The sequence below is a fragment of the Hemicordylus capensis genome, chromosome 3 (genome assembly GCF_027244095.1).
Source record: "Hemicordylus capensis ecotype Gifberg chromosome 3, rHemCap1.1.pri, whole genome shotgun sequence".
In the NCBI taxonomy this organism is placed as follows: domain Eukaryota; kingdom Metazoa; phylum Chordata; class Lepidosauria; order Squamata; family Cordylidae; genus Hemicordylus; species Hemicordylus capensis.
Genome location: NC_069659.1, coordinates 198,617,809 through 198,637,136, shown reverse-complemented (window position 1 = coordinate 198,637,136; position 19,328 = coordinate 198,617,809).

Genomic DNA, 19,328 nt, shown 5'->3' with positions numbered 1-19,328 from the left:
GTGCAAATATCTTTGTAAAATAAACTATATAAAAAGACATGTGTAGTAGCCTCAATATTGCCCAAGACACACGGACATAACTGGTTCCTGTGGGGTATTTTCTTAAAGCTGCCTTCCAAAATGGCAGATGGCAAGGCATTGAACCGCGCCACTGAGAAAGCTCTTCTCTGATGTAAGGTAGTGAGATTTGTGAGGTGTGCAGCCAGCTGGGGGTAGTTCAAGAAGCCACCTGAAATGCTGCTAGAGGCAGTAAAACCTAAATCAGATTCCTTCTCCATGTCCACAATGCATTGTTTAATGGTTCCTTTGGCAACATCATATCCCAGTGGAAGTAGAAACTGTGGTGAAAGTCCATTTCTGCCCAATTTATTATAAAGGCCCTTACACCATTGGAGTGGAACTCATCTTTCAATACCAGGGGAGCAAGGCCTTGATGGCAAAAATGCAGTTTAAGCTAATAATTAAATGTGTGAAGCCAGCCCTGGGCTTCAACTCTGGTTAAACCCACCTCAAAGCCTAGGATGGCATTTGAAACATAGGCACCTGGAATATTGCATGAAGGAATCTAGATTGAACCACTTCCATGGTTTTGTAAGTACAGATGAAACAGATCTGAACCCCCATATAACAATTATGCCATACTCTGGTATACTTTGACAGCTGCCAGGATAAAATGACCCCCTCTAGAATGATTTTTTTAAAAAAAATATGGCAGATGTATTCCTCTGTGCATTTGCTATGGCATATTAACATTCTGCACCCCACATGCCATTAACTCGAAAGACTATACCCAGGTACTTATAACTCTTAACCTGCTCAATCCAACTCTCATTAATTTCCCAGTTATGTTCCTTCGGTCTCTTGGCAGATACCATAACCTTAGTTTTGTGAGTATAAGGAAAGATTCCTTATCACAGAACTGTCTAAGTCTTTGCAGCGCTCTCCTCACGCTGACTAATGTTCTCGATAGTATGGCTGCATCATCAGCATAAAATAGGATTGAGATGGGTCTCTGCTAGCTTAGGTGGGTGGAAATCAGGATTGTCCAGAGAAAGAATTAAAAAATTGATATAAAAGTTAAACAGAAAAGGAACAAGAATACATCCTTGCTTGACCCCTCTCCATGTAGATACAAATTCACACAGATGGCCTTTGCTATTACACTTCACTCTCAATGTGGTGTTCTCATCCAACATGCAAATAAGCAGAAGCAATTGTGGGTTTATGGAGGTATTGGCCAATTTGCTACACAGTCATGATCTGGGGATGGAATCAAAGGTGGCTTTAAAGTTGATAAATGCCATATATAGGGAAGTGGAGGTGTTGCCAGAATACTCTTCAGTTAGATGCCATAAAATGAGGGCCTGGTCCAATGTGGACCGTCCCGATTGTAATCTGGCCTGTTAGTCCCTAAGAATATTCTCCTGCTCAGCCCAATCTATACGCTGGTAGCAGACACGTTTGGCATATATCTTACTAACTATACTCAACAAGCTTATTGGGTGGTAATTTGATGGATCAAAACACTGGCCTCTCTTGTAAATAAGTACAATAACTACAGTACCCCATTCCTCCAGTATATAGGCCACCCGATCAATATAGGAGAAAAGAGTAGCCAGGACAGGAGCCCACCAATCATTATTTGCTTTTAATAACTCCACGGGAATCAGATCTGCTCCTGGAGCCTTGCTTGACTTTAGCTGGGACACTAGACTAACCATTTATTGAGTGGTGATAGGAGGCCAAACAGGGAGAGAGCCTAAATGGAATGATCATGTCACTGGTATGAACAGTCATATATAGTCTTGAAGTGTGTCACCTAGGTGTCTGCCAAATAAAGCACACCAATTTAGAGTGATTTTCATTGGGGCTGACACAATCTCCCAAAATGCTTTCGAATCTTTTGTTCTGGAGACTACATATAATCGTTTCCATGACTCCCTTAATGCAGTTCTCTTTTCCCTTTTTATTAGTGCTTTATATTGCTTCTTCTGATCTAAAATCACTTGGGCCATTACCGCATCCGTGTTAGCCTTATATAGTTGAAATTTTGTAACCGGGTCCTTTTTGGCTGCAATACAGTCTTGGACAAACCAACTATCGGATTTGTGACTCCCACTGGGGCCAATTTTAGTGGCTTGACCATGTAAATTCTGGATCTTTTGGACAAGGGTTTGATAGTAAGTAAGGACATCTGCATTTAGTGGCTCCACCAGGAAGAGTTCACAATGTTGCAGGAGATCATCTGTGGCTAAAGGGTCTCTAATGTTATCTTTTAACCATGAGGACTATTTATCCCTTATTAGCCTAGCGCCCCCACCAGGGTCAAACTGGGGAGCCTCCTCAAGGAATGCTCCCTTTCCTGAGATCTCTAGGGCAAGGGTCAGCAGAAGATGATCACTATCCATTTGGGCCTCTATATTAAAGGCGCTCTCTAAGATATTCAAGATATCTTAGAGAGCGCCTTCTTTTTCATGACCCCCACCGCACGTTAAGGTCATCTGGGGAGGTCCGTCTCCAGTTAACACCGGTTCGTTTGGTGGCGACTCAGAGGCGGGCCTTCTCTGTAGCTGCTCCTGGGCTGTGGGATGCACTCCCAGCAGAAATTCGTAATCTTCATTCTTTATTGTCTTTCAAGAGAGCCCTTAAAACTCATCTGTTTGGCCTGGCCTTTCAGGGTTTTTAATTAGTTTTAATTGTTTTAATGTAAACCTGGCTTTCAGGGTTTTAATTGTTTTGATAGTTTAATTGTTTTTAAAGATGTTTTTAAATTGGTGTTTATATTGTATTTCTGTTTTAATTGTTTTTAATGATTTTTGTCATTTAATTGTAAACTGCCCTGAGCCTGCTCGGAAGGGCGGTATAAAAATCGAATCAATAATAATAATAATAATATAATACAGAGCAAACTCAACACATTTTGTGAGACAAATATGTAATCCAGTGTACTCGCTCCTAACCTGGACCAGCAGGTGAACTCCCCCACAGTATCTTTATCCTTTGCCCTAATTAGCTCAAATAGATTCAATGCATTCATTATGTGAGCCAGACAAAGGCCCAATAGTCTGCAGACCCGATCTTTAGACTGGCATCTCTGACATGTGGGCGGACAGTCCCTTTCTGGGGGACAGCTTTGATAAGTTAGATGCAATTGGTTATCGTTTGGGCCCATTTTGGCATTGAAATCGCCTCCTATAATGAAATATGAATTTGGAAATTTCACAATTTTTTTATCATTATTGAAAAGGGGTATATAAATATTCTAAGAATCTGGTGCCACCAGACTCCATCCCTTGAATTGCCAGGCACCAGCCCTACATCTCAGGGTCTGAGGCTCGGTAGACCCAGAAATCATTTTACTTAACCATTTCAGGGAACTAAACCAATGTGACAGGATTGTGTGAGCAGTGCTCCAAAATCTAGCTCATGCTAAGCCCTCCAATACTCTGATGGTTCATTAGAATAAAACAAAGAACTTATTTCCTTCCTAGAAAGAAACATCCTATCTCATGACCATAAAAGGAAGATGGTTGTTTGTTCCGCTTGAAGGGATTCTGGGGAGATTTTTATGTTCACAAGAAAATTGAGATTCACATCCTCATTGATGATCTTTGAGAGAATTCATCAGAAAAAGAAGCAAAAAGAACTTCTTACTTCTGTTAATTGCTTGGTATGAAATGGATTTAGTATGACATGTGCTGTGTAAGAGGTGATTGTCCTGTGACAGTAGTTGCAACACTCTTTGGTACACCAGCAGCAAACTCAGGATTTTTCAGAACCTGTGACTCAGGGTAGATTTTTATTTGTTCTGTATAAACATGCAGAGTTTAGGTCACTTCAGTTTACTTCCTGTTTTAAAGGCATATCACAGCAATCACTGTAAGCATCAGGTTTGAATTTTAAAGACAAAGACAAGAATGGAAGGGTTGTTACAAATGATGGAGACATTTGCAGCAGCTTCCTAGCTTGCTTTTACAAGACATTTGCTTTGATATATGAAATTCTAGGAAAGGTGGAAATAAGGTACACATGGAATGAACTTCTACAAGGCAGTTTTAACAGTGTGCAGTGCTCTAAGATGTGTAGGTGGAGACTGTGTAGTGTTCCAACACTGGGACTCTTCCTATGATTAATCTAATGTCAGTTTGGTGGGAATCGGAGATCTCCCTGGCATGCATGCTCCCGCAGAGCATGTCATAGGAACCCAGGCTTTCCCAGCAGTATCTGCTTGGCGATGCACAATTAATCCAATGTTTGTTTGACGGAACTGGGAGGTTCTTGCATCGAACGTGCTCCTGCAGAGTCTCTCCCATGAACCCAGGTCTTTTCAGTGGTCTCTGCCTGTCAGCACGCCAACCTGACATGAAGCTGAGATCCCTAATCTGGGATCTGGAGTTGGCTTGTTGATCTCATCTTCCTGCTGGCACATTGCCAAGTGGAGATGGCCAAAAAAAAAAAAAAAAAAAAGAGCCTGGGTTCACATGACATGCCCCACGGAAGAATGTGTGGGGCAGGGCCCTCCAATTCCCATCAAACTGACATTAGATGAATCATGTGAAGAGTCCCATTATATATTTGGATTTCAAGGCAGGAGAATAACTCCCAAGAGCACACTCATGTAAGAGACACCTGGGAAGAAGTCACTGATAAATCCACTAGTTACAATATTTGTCATAATTATTTATAATCATATTTGTGAGTCAGTTCTATGTCTGAAAACACCCAATATTCAAACCTATACACCAAATATGATCCAATGAAATACATCAACAGCAGAAGTCATAACCCATCATTGCAGAACTAGACAGCAGCAAAACCCCTCAATCATCCTACCAACAACAGAAGCAGCAATGTGGACACAGGAAGCTGCCTTAGATTGAGTCGGACCTTTCGTCCCTCTAGCTCCGTATTCCCTTTACTCCCTGCCAGCAGCAGTTCTCCAGAATTTCAGCAGGGATATTCACCACCCCTACCTGGACATACTAGGGACTGCACCAAGGGACTTCTGCATGCAAAGCAGATGCTCTGCCACTGAGCTCCAGGCTCTTCTTTAGTGAAACCCAAATACTGCCCCCATGTGAAGGGAGTATGGGCCCTAAATCATGCCTCAATCTTCTGCAACGTTCAGGGCTTCTGTAGAGAGGTTTCTTGGCTGATGTCAGTGCAGAAAGCACAGTGTAGAAAGCAGGGGATGAACTGAGCACCCATTTCTAAATCTTCATCTAGGCCATAACAGAACTCAGATCCCGGATTAGATGATAATGAAAAATGGTGTTGGGTATCAGTGCTATGATGAGATCAGCAGTTGTATTATAGATGTTAAAAAGCAGAGGAAACAAGGAGAGACCTTTCAGTAGCCCTCTGGTTAAAGACCATGGGGTAGAGCAGAAGTCATCCAATGCAGTAGCGTATGAAGGCTGGTAGCGGACCCCTGCCCCCCCCCGCATCTGACATCAGACTCAGGGGCCAGGATAGCCAAGCCCCCGCATCTGATGTCAGACGCGGGGGACATGGTCTCCCTCCCAAACGGGGTCCTGTGGCCCCGTTTGGAAAGGAGATCGGCCCGTGCTGCATTGGGCAGTGTGGGCCAGAGCGACTCTCTCTGCCTTAGAGGCAGGGAGAGCCGTTCTGGCCGCACTAACAATGCAGTGCGGGCTGATCTCTCTCCTAAACAGGGCCGCATGGCCCCATTTGGGAGGGCGATAGATTGGTCCCGCTGCATTGGCAGCGAGACCAGGAGTGGCTTTCCCTGCCTTAATGGCAGGGAGAGTCACTCCGGCCACGCTGCCAATGCAGCATGGGCGAATTTCAGCTCCAAACGGGGCTGCACAGCACTGTTTGGGACCGAAAGAAATAATGCTCCCCCGCGTCTGACATCTGACACGGAGGGTGTGTCTGGGGCCGTACTCGCAAACCCTGATTGGTGGCGGCCTGGGTTCTTTGGACCTGTTTGCCCAATGGTGGCTCCGCCCCAATCCAATGTCACCCCCTGGCACTAACCCATCAAGTAGAATCTCTGAAAACCCGTGCCTACCCCTACCACCTCCATTCCCAGCTGTTTCAAGAAGACCAGAAGAATTTTATGATCTACTGCAGGGGTGACCAGCCTGAGACTGCAGCTGTTGTTGGACTACAAATCCCATCATCCACAGCTATGATTTAAATTGGCTGGCTGGCAATTATGGGAGTAGTTGTCCAACAACAGCTGCAGAGCCTCAGGCTGGGCACCCTGGTCTAAGGATAAGCAAGGTCACACACCCTTGGCCAGTTTATTTTTATTTATTTTTTAATTTATTGTTAAATTTATATATTGCCTTTCATTAAAACAATCCCAAGGTGGTTTACAGCAAAAAAACAACAACCCCAAAAAACCAAGATTGTAAAAAAGACATTTAAAATATTAAGCCAGTTCTAGATGCAGATCACCCACCAGGGCAACTGAAACAAAACCTGGCCTAATTCTGATTAATATGAGATCATATTGGGCCAGACTCATAGATGGCTATATGAGGGGAAATGAAGGCAAAGAGGTTTTTTATTTATATTTTTTAATATATTTATTCTATATATTTATATTATATATATATATATATATATATATATATATATATATATATAATTTTTATATATATTTATTTTATATATATATTATATATTTTATATATTTATTTATATATTTATTCATTACATTTATAATTACTTTTCCTCCTCCGAGGAGAACCTTATAGGGGATTGCTATATGAGGGGGAATGAAGGCAAAGAGCTCTTCATACCAAAGTAATTTATGAAGGCCAAATAATTACATAAGTGGAAATGTCTCTTTAGCCTACTTTCCAGTAGGCTTATGAGATCACCCGGCATTCTGTGTGTCTGTGTCTGTGTGTCCCCCCTGTCAACTTCGCAGTGCCTGGACGAATATGAACCAAATTGGGTACAGCTGTTGGGACACATAGGGACACCTCAACGGTGTAGTTTGTGATGATATCATCCACCCCGATTCAAGATGGCGGACGTGTACACTTTTGAGGCACAAGTGGACTAACGTTTGAACCACTTAACTGATTTGAATCAGATTTGCTACAGCTGTAGGGACACATAGGGATTCCCCAATGATGTAGCTTGTGATAATGGCATCCACAGACACAAATGATGCCATACACAGACACAAATGTTCATGCAGACGTATGAACATTTGAGGTGCAAGTGCACTCAACTGAGGACTTTCTAAACAATTTGAACTAAATTTAGTACAGTTGTAGTGCGTGACACACAGGGACACCTTGATGGTGTAGTTTGTAATGATGTCATCTACCCTGATCCAAGATGGTGGACACGTTAAAATTTAAGGTGTAAGAGATCTAACTTGTGGACCTCTCTTTGAACCAAATTTAGTCCAGTTGTAGAGACCGTGAAAGGAAAGTAGGCAGATTAGTTCTTACTAGAACAACTTGTTGTAGATTAGCACAGGAAGTTAGGGATGTGCATGGAACCGGTTTGGTGCTCCTTTTCTGGAGCACCGAACCAACTCGAAATGCTGGTGTTCAAGTTGGTTTGGAGGTGGGAGTGGTTGCTTTAAGGCGCGGGGAGGGTGCCCTTATCTCCCCTGCTGCGTTTCCCTCCTGGTGCTGCTGCCAAAACCACTGATGCTGGGCAGCTGAGTACCTTCTTGCTGCCCCAGTCAGTGTAATTTTTAATGATTTTTAAAAATTAAAAACTTCCCAAAAGAAGTCCTATAAGTGGCTTGTTGCATGGCAGAGAATTACAAAAACTTCTGGAACTGAAGGCCCTCCTTGGACCATCATTCCACCCACCCACCCCATGTTAAGGAATCTGCTCTTTGACTTCTAAAAAAAGTGGAATATGCCACAACCACCCCACAGTGATCAGCCTTTACGTTTTCAAAATGGCTGGGCTTAGAGTTCCGAAACTGAGCACACATGTAGCCCATGATGGCAGGACTCTATGTATTTTTATTTCAAGGAAATTGGCCAGTCCTGCGATATTTAATGGTTTTTCCCCTACTGAAGTAAAGCTGCAAGAAAGTTATCTCTGTCCAATAGAGTACTTCACATCTAGTGAAAGTGAAACTGTTACATCTGAATAAACAAACGTTTTTTGTTCTTTACAAATGCACTATGCTCAAGTTGGTTTTTGATTCAAAAGTTCTGCATGAGCAGGGGCGTAGCTATAATAGGGCAAGGGGAAGCAGTTGTTGGGGGGCCCACTGCCTTGGGGCCCCCCCAGAGGCAAGTCACATGACTGACTCCCCCAGCTGCGCACCCACACAGGCTTCTTTCAGTTGTATTCATCCTCCAAAATTAATGTGGGTGTTAAGACCTGGAGCTACCAGAACAGCATGTCTTTCGCTAGTACCATTAAATGACTTGCATCGTCCACAATTTACAAAGCCTTTAAAAAATAATTTAGGATGATGTTCTATTGTGGCACATAGGTGTTATATATATATTAAAAAATTACTATGCTTTTTGTTACCACTATTCAGCCTCATTTAAGATTTCTTAACTTCATGAGCTGAGCTTCGGCGGGGTGTGTGTGTGTGTGTGTGTGTGTGTGTGTGTGTGTGTGTATACACACACACACACACGCTTCTCTAGCCTTCCTCCTCACATGCCCTCCCAGCCCTTTTCATGGATTGCGAGAAAGGGCCCAATTATATGCATTGTTATATTGTAAACAGGTGACCTAACAAGAGAATTGTCACCAAAAAACCTTTCCACAAAATTTTCCAGAAAATTGTGTAGGGACGGTAAGTTAAACTTAGCACTAATGTAGCATTTGACATACAAAGTCTGGGGTGTCATTTTAGATGTGAGGTAAATGAAGAAATAGCTATTGCATCTGCTTCACTACCAGAAGGAATAATTAAACTATGCAGCGGGGGGGAATCACCATTTTGACATAATCCTTCATTGAAGTGAGAAATAGTCGAGAAGAGCATTCAGCAAGGGCCAGAGGAGGAAATCTGAAGACACCTACAGTAAGCTTTCCTATTTGCAAGCCCTATTTGCATTTTATGTGCAACACATGTACAATCTGTGTACAGTTATCCACACATTATGTTCAGTGCATGTACAGTTGTAACCTCATACCTATACTATCAATTTATAATATCTACTGGGCCTGGTAGATATAATAAATACTTTTCTGAGGGACGGCAGGATGCCTTCCTGTCTTAAGAAGGCAATTATTAAACTGCTTCTAAAGAAGGCTGCACTGGATCCCTTTAAGCAACTATAGGCATGTCTTCAAGTTTCCATGGTTGAACAAGGTAATTGAGAGCTGAGTGGCTTCCCAGCTCCAAGCAGTCTTTGAGGAAATTGATTATTTAGACCCATTTCAAACTGTTTTGGGGGCAGGCTATGGTGTGGAGACTGCCTCGGTTGGCCTGATGGATGATCTCTAATAGAAAATTGACAGTGTGGCTCTCTTGGTCCTTCTGAATCTCTTGGCAGCTTTCAATACTATCGACCATAGTATCCTTCTAGACCATCTGAAAGGGTTAGGAGTGGGGAGATACTGCTTGGCCGGGGTTTCGCTTCTACCTCTCGGGCAGATTCTAGATGGTGTCACTTGGAGACTGTTCTTCAAAACATGAACTTATATGGTGTCTCCCAAGGCTCCATATTGTCTCCAGTGTTTTTTTAATATCTACATGAAACTGCTGGGAGAGATCATCAGGAGATTTGATGAAGGGTGTTATGAGTATGCTGATGACACTCAAATCTATTTTTCCATGTCAATATCATCAGAAGGCACAACCTTTCTAAATGCTTGCCTGGGAGGCAGTTATTTTATTTTATTTATTTATTTATCTATTGTTAGATTTTTATACCTCTTTTCATTCAAAGAATCCCAAGGCGGTTTGAATCCCAAGTTGATGGGCTGGATGGAGGATAACAAACAGACTGAATCCAAATAAGACAGAGATATTTACTGTGCAAGGTTGGAACTTGGGACAAAATTTGATCTGCCAGTTCTGGATGGAGTCGCATTTTCCTGGAAGAAACAGGTATGCAGTCTGGGAGTTTCCCTGGTGTTTCAGGTTGAGGCAACGGCCAGAGGGGCTTTCTATCAGCTTTGGCTGATATGTCATTTGTGTCCATTTCTTGAGATAAAAGACCTCAGAGCAGTAGTGCATATGCTGGTAATCTCCGGACTTGTACTGCAATGCACTCTACATGGCGCTACCTTTGTATGTAGTCTGGAAACTGCAATTGGTGCAAAATGATGACCTAGGTTGGTCTCTGGGTCATCTTGAAGAGACCATATTACTCCTATATTAAATGAACTACACTGGCTATCAATATGTTTCCAGACAGAATACAAAGAGCTGGTTATAAACCTATAAAGCCCAAAGCAGCTTAGGCCCAGGTTATTCAACAAAACATAATCTTCTCTATGAATCTCATTGCCCTTTGATATCATCTGGAGAAGTTTGTCTGTAGTTGCCACCAGCTCATCTGGTGGCCACTAACTGATGGGCTTTCTCTGTTGCTACCTTGAGACTTTGGAATGTGCTCACTGCTGAAATAAGAGCCACCCCATCTCCAACAGCTTTTAAAAAGTCTTCAAAGACACATTTATTCACCCAAGCTTTTAATTAGAATTGTGGTTTAAACTGTTTTAATTTGTTGTGAATTGCCCAGAGATGTATAAGTTTGGGGGCGATGTACAGATACAATGAATGAATACATTGAAGAGGACCAGTAACCAGGTTCATTTTTAAAATGAATGCATAAACAGCCGTTCACACAAAAACATGTACATCTGTGCAGACCCTTGTTTGCATGCACAATGTAATATCTGAATAGGGCTACAAAGGATCCCAGAAGTATGCATGAGACACAGCCTCTTCAAGGACCAGACAGCAACTACACATCTAGATCTCTTGATTTTCCGTTCAAAGCCTTTCATTGAATGAGAGAACAGAGAGGTTCCTTGACCCATGTTTATACCTAGCTATTGGAGCACCTGCGTCGACTAGTATCCTCCTTTCTGTCTGCCAGCAGATTGTGGGGGAGCCCCTTTTTCTCTGACTCACATCTCCCCCACCCCTCTTCCTTCTCTAGCCCTCTTCACACCTTAAACTGAATGAAATTTGCTAAGAGCCCTGTGCAGTTGTTCTGAAACTGTGTACAATGTGCAGTTACAGCTGCTTCCCAGCAAGTTATCCCAGCCACTGACTTGCTATGCAAATCCATCCCCCTCCCTCACCACAAATACAGCATTTGCCTGAAGAGACAAATGCTGTCCTTGGGGAGAGAACTTCCTCACAGTTGGGCCTTCCTCATCATGGAAATGTGCTCTACCACAGTACCATGTCAGCTTCTTCAAATGCTGTATCTGAGGTGAGCCAGGATGAGGACTTCACATCACACATCAGTGCCAGGGCAGGGCTGGCCGAGTAGCACTCGTAATTCATGTCCCCTGTACATAGTTACAAAATGACTGAATGGGGCTGAAGTCACATGTAAAGCTGAAATCCATCTCTGGTAGGTATGCTATTACTATTGGGGACAAAATATAAACAACAGCTATACAATTATGCAATAAAAATTTTAAGCCAAATGATTAGAAAAATAGTTTTAATACACAGAAGCAATTTTTAATAAATGGGAGAAAAGATACCACTTTAAACACTTCCTTTACAAACATGATTATAGAGAGTGTGGCTATTCTCATGACCGCTGGAAAGCAGGCTAAGGGAGTAAGGGAGCCCAGCCCGCTTTCCAGCAGTTGTGAGAACCACCGAGCTTGCAGGCCCACTTCATTCTCCCTCCTCTAAAATGAGGTTAGCGGACCGAGTGCTCCACTAAACCCCGTGACCTGATCGTGAGTCACCACAGTGCGGCTCCACACCGTGGTGACTCACAAGGAGGCCCGCAACTGGGAGGCAACAAGAAGTCCCCCGGCATCGGGAGTCTCCCCAGAATGGAGTCCCATCCTGGGACTTCCAGGGGCCAGGAGGCCCCCGATACCGTGACGGAGCCGGTAATCGTGTGGGTGGGAGATCCGGCCGCCAAACCCTCCTCAACACTCCACACTGCTTGTGAGGAGAGCCTCAGTTTGTAGTAATTATTATGGCTATAGTGGAATTACAGAGATATTCCAAAATATCTGGCCCTATCCACCCCCAACACAGTACCTCCAGTGACTGTTGCTGGCATCTATCTTATGTTTCTTTTTAGATTGTGAGCCCTTTGGGGACAGGGATCCATCTAATTTATTTATTATTTCTATTCTTTTTGGAAGGGCGGTATAGAACTTGAATGAATGAACTTGAATGAATGGATGAATGAAAATATAAAAAGGGTTTTGTTGAGAAAAAGATGAGATGGCTCTTTACTTAAATGACATCCTTGAGCTTGGAGTCTTTCTGCAGATGGTTAATATACTTTTTTGTAGATATATTCTTTTAAAAAGAAAGCCTTTGGGGGTATTTAAGAGCAATCATTACAGCTGCTGTAATGACCACACAAAGCTAGTTTTTCCTAGTGGATGATTGCCTAGTGGATGGCCCCTCAGTTTTGACTCTGGCTAGCGGAACCCCTAGCTCCCTGCAAACCTCCATAAACGTGTGGAGCAGCAAAGTACAATGATCAGTGTCTGCCCCACCTCCGAAAAGAAAATCATCGAGGAAGTGAGCGGTAGTGCGAAGCCCCACTCGCTGGCGCAGGGCCCATTCAAGCATTGTGCTGAAGGCCTCAAAGGCTGCACATGATACTGAGCAGCCCATGGGCAGCGCCCTGTCAATGTAAAACTTTCCTTCAAAGGTGAAGCTCGGAAGTTCAAAATCATCTGGGTGGACCAGCAGCAACCTAAATGCAAACTCAATGTCGCATTTTGCCAGCAAGGCCCCGGGCCTGCAGGCCCGCACCATATCCACACATGGCTGGCTAAGAGAAATAAGAATATTGATTATATTTCATTATTTGTTATACTCTATGGTATATTACATCAATTGACTGTTTGTTTTGGCTTTAATGTAATCAAATGTAATCAAATTACATTCCAATTATTGAATTAAAACTATTTTCTAATCATTCTACTTAAAGTTTTCTCTTTTGTTATCTTACAGCACTTATTGTGGTTATATTTTGTATGCATTTTGTTAATTGCTACCCTTTTTAAAATTTTACTCTATTAGGTATATGCTGGACTTCACCCAGCGCCTTTTTCTTCCAATGAATAGTACACATAGTTATTTTAAAACTTGCAGGTCTTGCTTGCATGCAGGACTGTGGAACAAGCCTTTGCTGCAGCTAAGCTCCAGCCTCTCTGCAGCACACAACAGTCCTTCTGCCCTTGTACTGCTGTGCAGCATATGGGCCATTATATTTAGAAAGTGCCAGTAAGGATTGAATATAATCCAGAACTAAATAATTAGAAGAAAATGATATAGATGAAGACAAAGTAAGATTAATATGACACTTTTGTTTTATGCCCCAAATCATCACTTTAGGGCACCTCCTGTACATAGGCACCAAGCCCAAGCAGTTTGCTACTTTGAGACCTTAAACTGCTCAACAAAGCCTTGCAGAAACCCAAATCATCAACGTTGCATCTATAATCAGACACCACAATGAGTCAGTTCCACTGATCCCAGATGATTCATTACTGACCTAGTTTTATTTCCTTCAATATGCAAACGTGTTCTCTCTGCACGAGTGGAGTCTCTTCAGCACATTTGAGATTCATTCCTGCAGGGGGGTGCATTTTCATTGCAACTGCCCCAATAGTTGCTTTTTCCCAGGGCAGAAAAAGAGCTTTGAACTGGGGTCTTTGTTGGTAGGCTGAAATACCACACTCATTGCTAGCCTCAGAATATCCTTAACCAAATGGTTCAAGCATTGCACTCATTCTCAGACAACTGAAGACTGCATTGTCCTTTGCATTACTTTGACATTGTAAAACCTTACCGGGGATGGGGCAAATGCTCAAAAATTGATTCTCCTGGGCGCTTTCCAGATTACACACTGTTCAGCAATAAAATGCTTCAGTTTGGCAGGATTTTGAAAATGTAAATAGCTTGTGCAACCCTCCTACAATGGGAAAATACAGCTCTATTTGTATGTTGCACATGCAACACTGAGGACTAAAACGCAAGGATAAAATCTGAAAGAAGGCATCGGAAATGTGAACAGCACCTTGCTGATAGTGCAGGGACTGTGATGTCGAAATACAAGCATTACAGAAGCACACTTAACAGACAATAGTGACACTGTTGTAGCGTATAATCTGGAATGTGCCCTCTCTGTTGTCAGTGCATGAGTTTTGAGTCTCAAATGGGGGTGGTTCCTTCAGCAGAGGCTTCCTTCTGAAATTGTTCCAAGTGTGTTATTTTATGACATTGTGCCGCATGGTCACACTCAGAATATGTATGCCTGGTTGTGCACCTGTGTAGACGGCCGGATGGCTTATTTAGCAGAATGGCACTTTCTGCCGAGAATGCTTTTTTTGGCAGAGGGGCAGTTGTAGCGTAATCCAGAATACCAGCACATACACAATATGGCATGGCCCCCAGGAAAAACAAAAATAATGAGTTACAAATGCACTTTCTGGTTGCTTCAGGGAGTATACTTTTAATACGTTTTCCCGCTTCTTCTTGGAGGCAGTGCCAGGAGGAGCCCCCTCGGAATCAGATTGGCTGGAGCAGCTTGAATAGCAGCTGTCCCAGCCAGTAAAACCAAAAGAGGAAGTTGTAGGCCGGGAAGGAGAGGCTGCTGGGAGAAGCTCCCTGCTCTGGAGGGTTCTCTGGCTGCTGGTAAGTCTGATGTTTTACTAGCTTGTTTGTTTGGGGAGGGGAGGAGAGGGGATGGGGGGAGGGGGTTACTATCAATGTTCTCCCTAATTCTTTTTTTCGTCTGTGTGTGGAATGAGTTTTTTTCTGGGCGGCAGTATCAAGGCAGTGTGTGTGCACATGGATTCAGAATGAGGCCTTCCTGATTCAACCTGAGCGGGATCTAAATTGAACTTAGCAGACATCAAAACTTTGATTTTTGATGTCAAAATCAAAGTTGATGGCAACAAAACGATTTTTGATGTCAACAGAATCAAAGTTTGTTTTGTTTTGTTTTGTTTTTTGCCTTAGAGGGAATACTGGATGCAAACCCTGCTTTCTCTCTTATGTCCCTCTTTCGGCCTTCTGCTCTTCCTTTCTGCCTTTCCCCCTGCTTTTTGCCCTGGCTTTTTTGCTTTCTGCTTGCTCCCCCACCCACCCAGAAAGTAGTCTGTTTTCTACTTTTGCTCTGCTTTTCTGCTCCCCCCCCCCTTTTCCTCAGTGCTGGCAGGCTTGGGCAAAAAGACCAGTAGCATGGAGGAAAGGCAGTGGGGGAGGCTTCTGCCTCAGTGACCAGGCTCTCCCCTGCCCCTCCCTCCACTCCAATGCCCACCAGCCACTACTAACAATAACAATAATAATATTTTTTTACATTTATATCCCGCTCTTCCTCCAGGGAGCCCAGAGTGGTGTACTACATACTTGAGTTTCTCCTCACAACAACCCTGTGAAGTAAGTTAGGCTGAGACAGATGTGACTGGCCCAGAGTCACCCAGCTAGTATCATGGCTGAGTGGAGATTTGAACTTGGGTCTCCCCAGTCCTTGTCCAGCACTCTAACCACTATACCATGCTGGCTCTTTATAATAATAATAATATTATTATTATAGTAGTTTTATTTTCAGTCCCCTTCCTAATGACCCTAATGGTGAAAATTGACATATAAATATTTGTTGTAGTAGTAATTGGTGTTGGTGCTAGTGTATTTCTGTTAACTTTTAGTTTTTGCTTTTCTGGTTGAGTTAGATTTAATTAGATTAGATTTAATAAAATTTAATTAGATTAGAGTAAGATATAGTTAGGTCAGTGTTGGGTTTCAAAGTATTCATTGGAGTGGGAGGGGTTGGGATTAGTCTTGGTTTCGTTCTGGTAGTTTTCATTTTTGCTGTTCTCTTTGAGTTGTATTTCGTTGGGCTGAATGTTTGAATTTTAATAATTTTTTTTAAAAAATTAATATCTATTTTATTCTATTGTTTTTATTGTCATGTACTTTAATCTGTAATTTTTTAATATTTTAAATTTTTGTACACCGCTTAGAGATGTACATATCAGTCAGTATAGAAATATGACATACATATATACATAAATTAGCCTTAGGTGTTAGTTTTAGTGTTAGGTTTGAAATCCTTCATCGGAGACGAACCACAATCCTGCTGATCATATAAGTCTTGCATTAATTATTCCATTCTATTCCATTTCTAAACCACCTAATAATACCCTTATCTCAAGGCAATGTACACAACTGAAAACAATAAATAAAAGTCAATAAAAGCAATCCAACCAATTTTAAAATCTCAAAGTTTTAAAAATGGTCTTAAAAACACTTTAAAAGATAGTTTTAGCAAAAGGCCTGAGAAAACAGGTGTGTCTTAAGTGATCTTTTGAAGACAGCCAGAGATGCAAGAGCTCTTATATGGACAGAGAGATTCCAAAGCCCTGGAGCAGCCACAGACAAGGTCCAGTCCCACACTGCCACCAAACAAGACAGTCAGTCAGTTAGTTAGTTAGATAGTTAGTTATTCGATTTCTATACTGCCCTTCCAAAAATGGCTCAGGGCAGTTTATACAGAGAAATAATAAATAAGATAAGATAAGATGGATCTCTGTCCCCAAAGGGCTCACAATCTAAAAAGAAACATAAGACAGACACCAGCAACAGTAACTGGGGCAGCTGTAACTGGACCTCCCCAGGAGATCTCAGTAAGTAGCAGGGTTCATGGCAAACAAAGTCAGATCTCACCACCACATCTCCATTTGAGTTCTCCCCCTGCCATTCGGATCAATCTGAGGGGGCTGTTCCTCCTCTTGGTGCTTTGGGGCAAGCAGTCCCCCTGCTCCAGCACCCAGCTCCTTCTTGAGTCTTTTCTAAACTTACGCACCCTGGAGGTGTTAAGCCTGTCTTTGGAGGGAAGGGTCTCCACCCTCCACCCCGGAGGGTTTGGAGAGCTAATTTCTGCCCATCCGGCAGCCCTGTGGCATCCTTTTGGAGATGGGCTGGCCAGAGCTGTGCACAGGATCCCAAAAGGGGCTGTGCCCAAGCAAGCAGCCAGTTGCCCACTGGATTCCTAACCAAGGAGTCAGGAATCCGATTGGAGATTTGATTGAACGAAGAGTGCTAGCCGGTGTTTAGCCTCCCTGCAATTCCCCTCCTGGCTGCTCTACAGCGGTTCCCCACCCCCCTGGGCTCCCTCTCTCCCCCTCCACACATTTCTGCCCAAAGGCCTCATTCTCACTGTCTCCCTGCCCTCTTCTAGGCTGGGCAGGATCCAAGCCTTCCTGGCCAGGAGGACAAATAGAGTGCCCCCTCCCAGATGGCCCAGGGGAGCCCGCAGCCTCCCAGTCAGCTGCCGCCCCATGGTGGTGCATCTGTGGGCAGAAGAACTGGGTGGCCCTCGCTGCCGCCAGTTGGAGAAAACAGCAAGCCAAGGCCACCACCAGAGCCCCCTGCGCAGGATGCTGGAGGTGAAGAGGTACCCCAGTTTGCGGGGAATCGTGAGGCCAGGGAGGTGGGGGAGAAGGTGAGTTGGGTGGCCCGGTTGGAAAAACTCACGGTTCTGCCTTCTCCACCTCTCCCCCAACTCTGCAGCTTTAACACCCTGCCACCTGATTAATGCCAGGCTCCAGCTGGTGAATTGGTCCAAAACCCCGAATGAAGGAGCAGGGAAGATCTGGAACTACCCTCACCCAGAAGAACTACCCTCACCCTTGGAAGCTCAGAACCTTGTCCAGGATAGCAAATAACAGTGGGATGGCAGCCTCTCATAAAAGGAGGACTGCTGGTCCATTCCAGAGAAGGGAGGGGGAAATCCTGCTCGACGTAACAGCCCCATGCTTGCCCCTTTCAGGACCAGAGGGCCCGGATGAACTTTCTGATGGCCCTCATCCAGGGGTCATCAGGATGAGGGCTATCAGGAACCCTTGGGAGAGCAGAGCGGCACCTTCCCTTCTCCAAAGGACTGGCAGCCCAGGCCATGCTGGTGAGTGATTTGGGGCAGGGATCTCTGCAACAAAGAGGCCAGCTGGTGGGAGTGCAGGCCTGGATGGGGTTGAGGCAGCCCTTCAAACAGGGTAAAACCCAGTCCTGAGAGGGCCATGGGCGGATCTAGGGCAGGACTAGGGAAGCCCGCCAGGGGCTCTAGGGTGATTCCCTCCTGCTCTGTGTTCCATCCCAGGAGGAGATGGACTATATTTGGGAGGGCTCTGTGCCGCACCACCTCTTCTCCCTCTGCACAGAAGCCGTCACCTTCTTGAGGTATGTGGGAGGTGGGATAGGTCTGGAAGGGGTGAAAGTGAGGTGGACAGTGGCAGAAACCCCTGGAGAATGTCAGGGAGGCCAAGAAGAGTCCAAGTGGGGGGGGGGAGGCAAGAGGGAGCCCAGGGGCAAGCAGGGGGAGGGACCAGCCTATTCTTGGCCCTCCAGATCCTCAGGCATTGGGGAAAGGACTGGGGAGGCCCAGAGTGGAGCCCCCCCCCCCCCCGCAGGGCTTTGGAGAAGTTGGCTTCCCACCTCGGGACAGACAGCCTGAATGCCACCCAGAGAATGCCTCCTCTGGCACTTCTCCTGCCCTGTGTGCTGGGGAAGCCTCGGATTGGAGCCTGGGGGGGTGATACCTTTCCTCTCCTGTGCCTGTTTCTTGATGACATTATTTCCCAACACCTCCCTGGCTGGCTTTCTAATCTTTCTCCTTTTCTTTTGGCAGTAGAATGAAGCCCTGCTTGTGTGTGGGCGGGGGGGATACAGAAAGAAAACCGATCTCCGAGTCCCTGTTCTGGATCAACTTCATGCTTGGACAAGGGCCGGAGGAGGACCAGGAAGTAAATATTTACATAGCTCCCCACCACCACCACCACCTAGGTACCTGGCTGGGTCTGCTATCTCAGTATGGGAGCCTGATTAGTCCCACAATGGAGACAGATGCCTTGAGCCCCCATGAGGGAAAAGGACAGGCAGGGCTCTTGGGAGGCCCAGAGGAGCCTTTCCCCTCCTTGAGGAGGGGCCAGGAAACCCTTCAGGCCAGCAGCAGCCACACTCTGGCTCTCTCTTTCCATTTCAGAGCCTGTTTCCGCCCCGCAAGAAGGCCCTGTAAAGGATGCTCAGAGGACTGCTGGAACAAAAGCCCTCCCTGACTCACCTCATCTAGTGAGGCAGGTCCCTACCCTGAGGAGACCCTCTTCCCCACCTGGCTCACCTGGCTCGGTGGGGGGCCTCCACAGGAGCCTCACTTGACATTGGGGAAGCTTCATTCGTG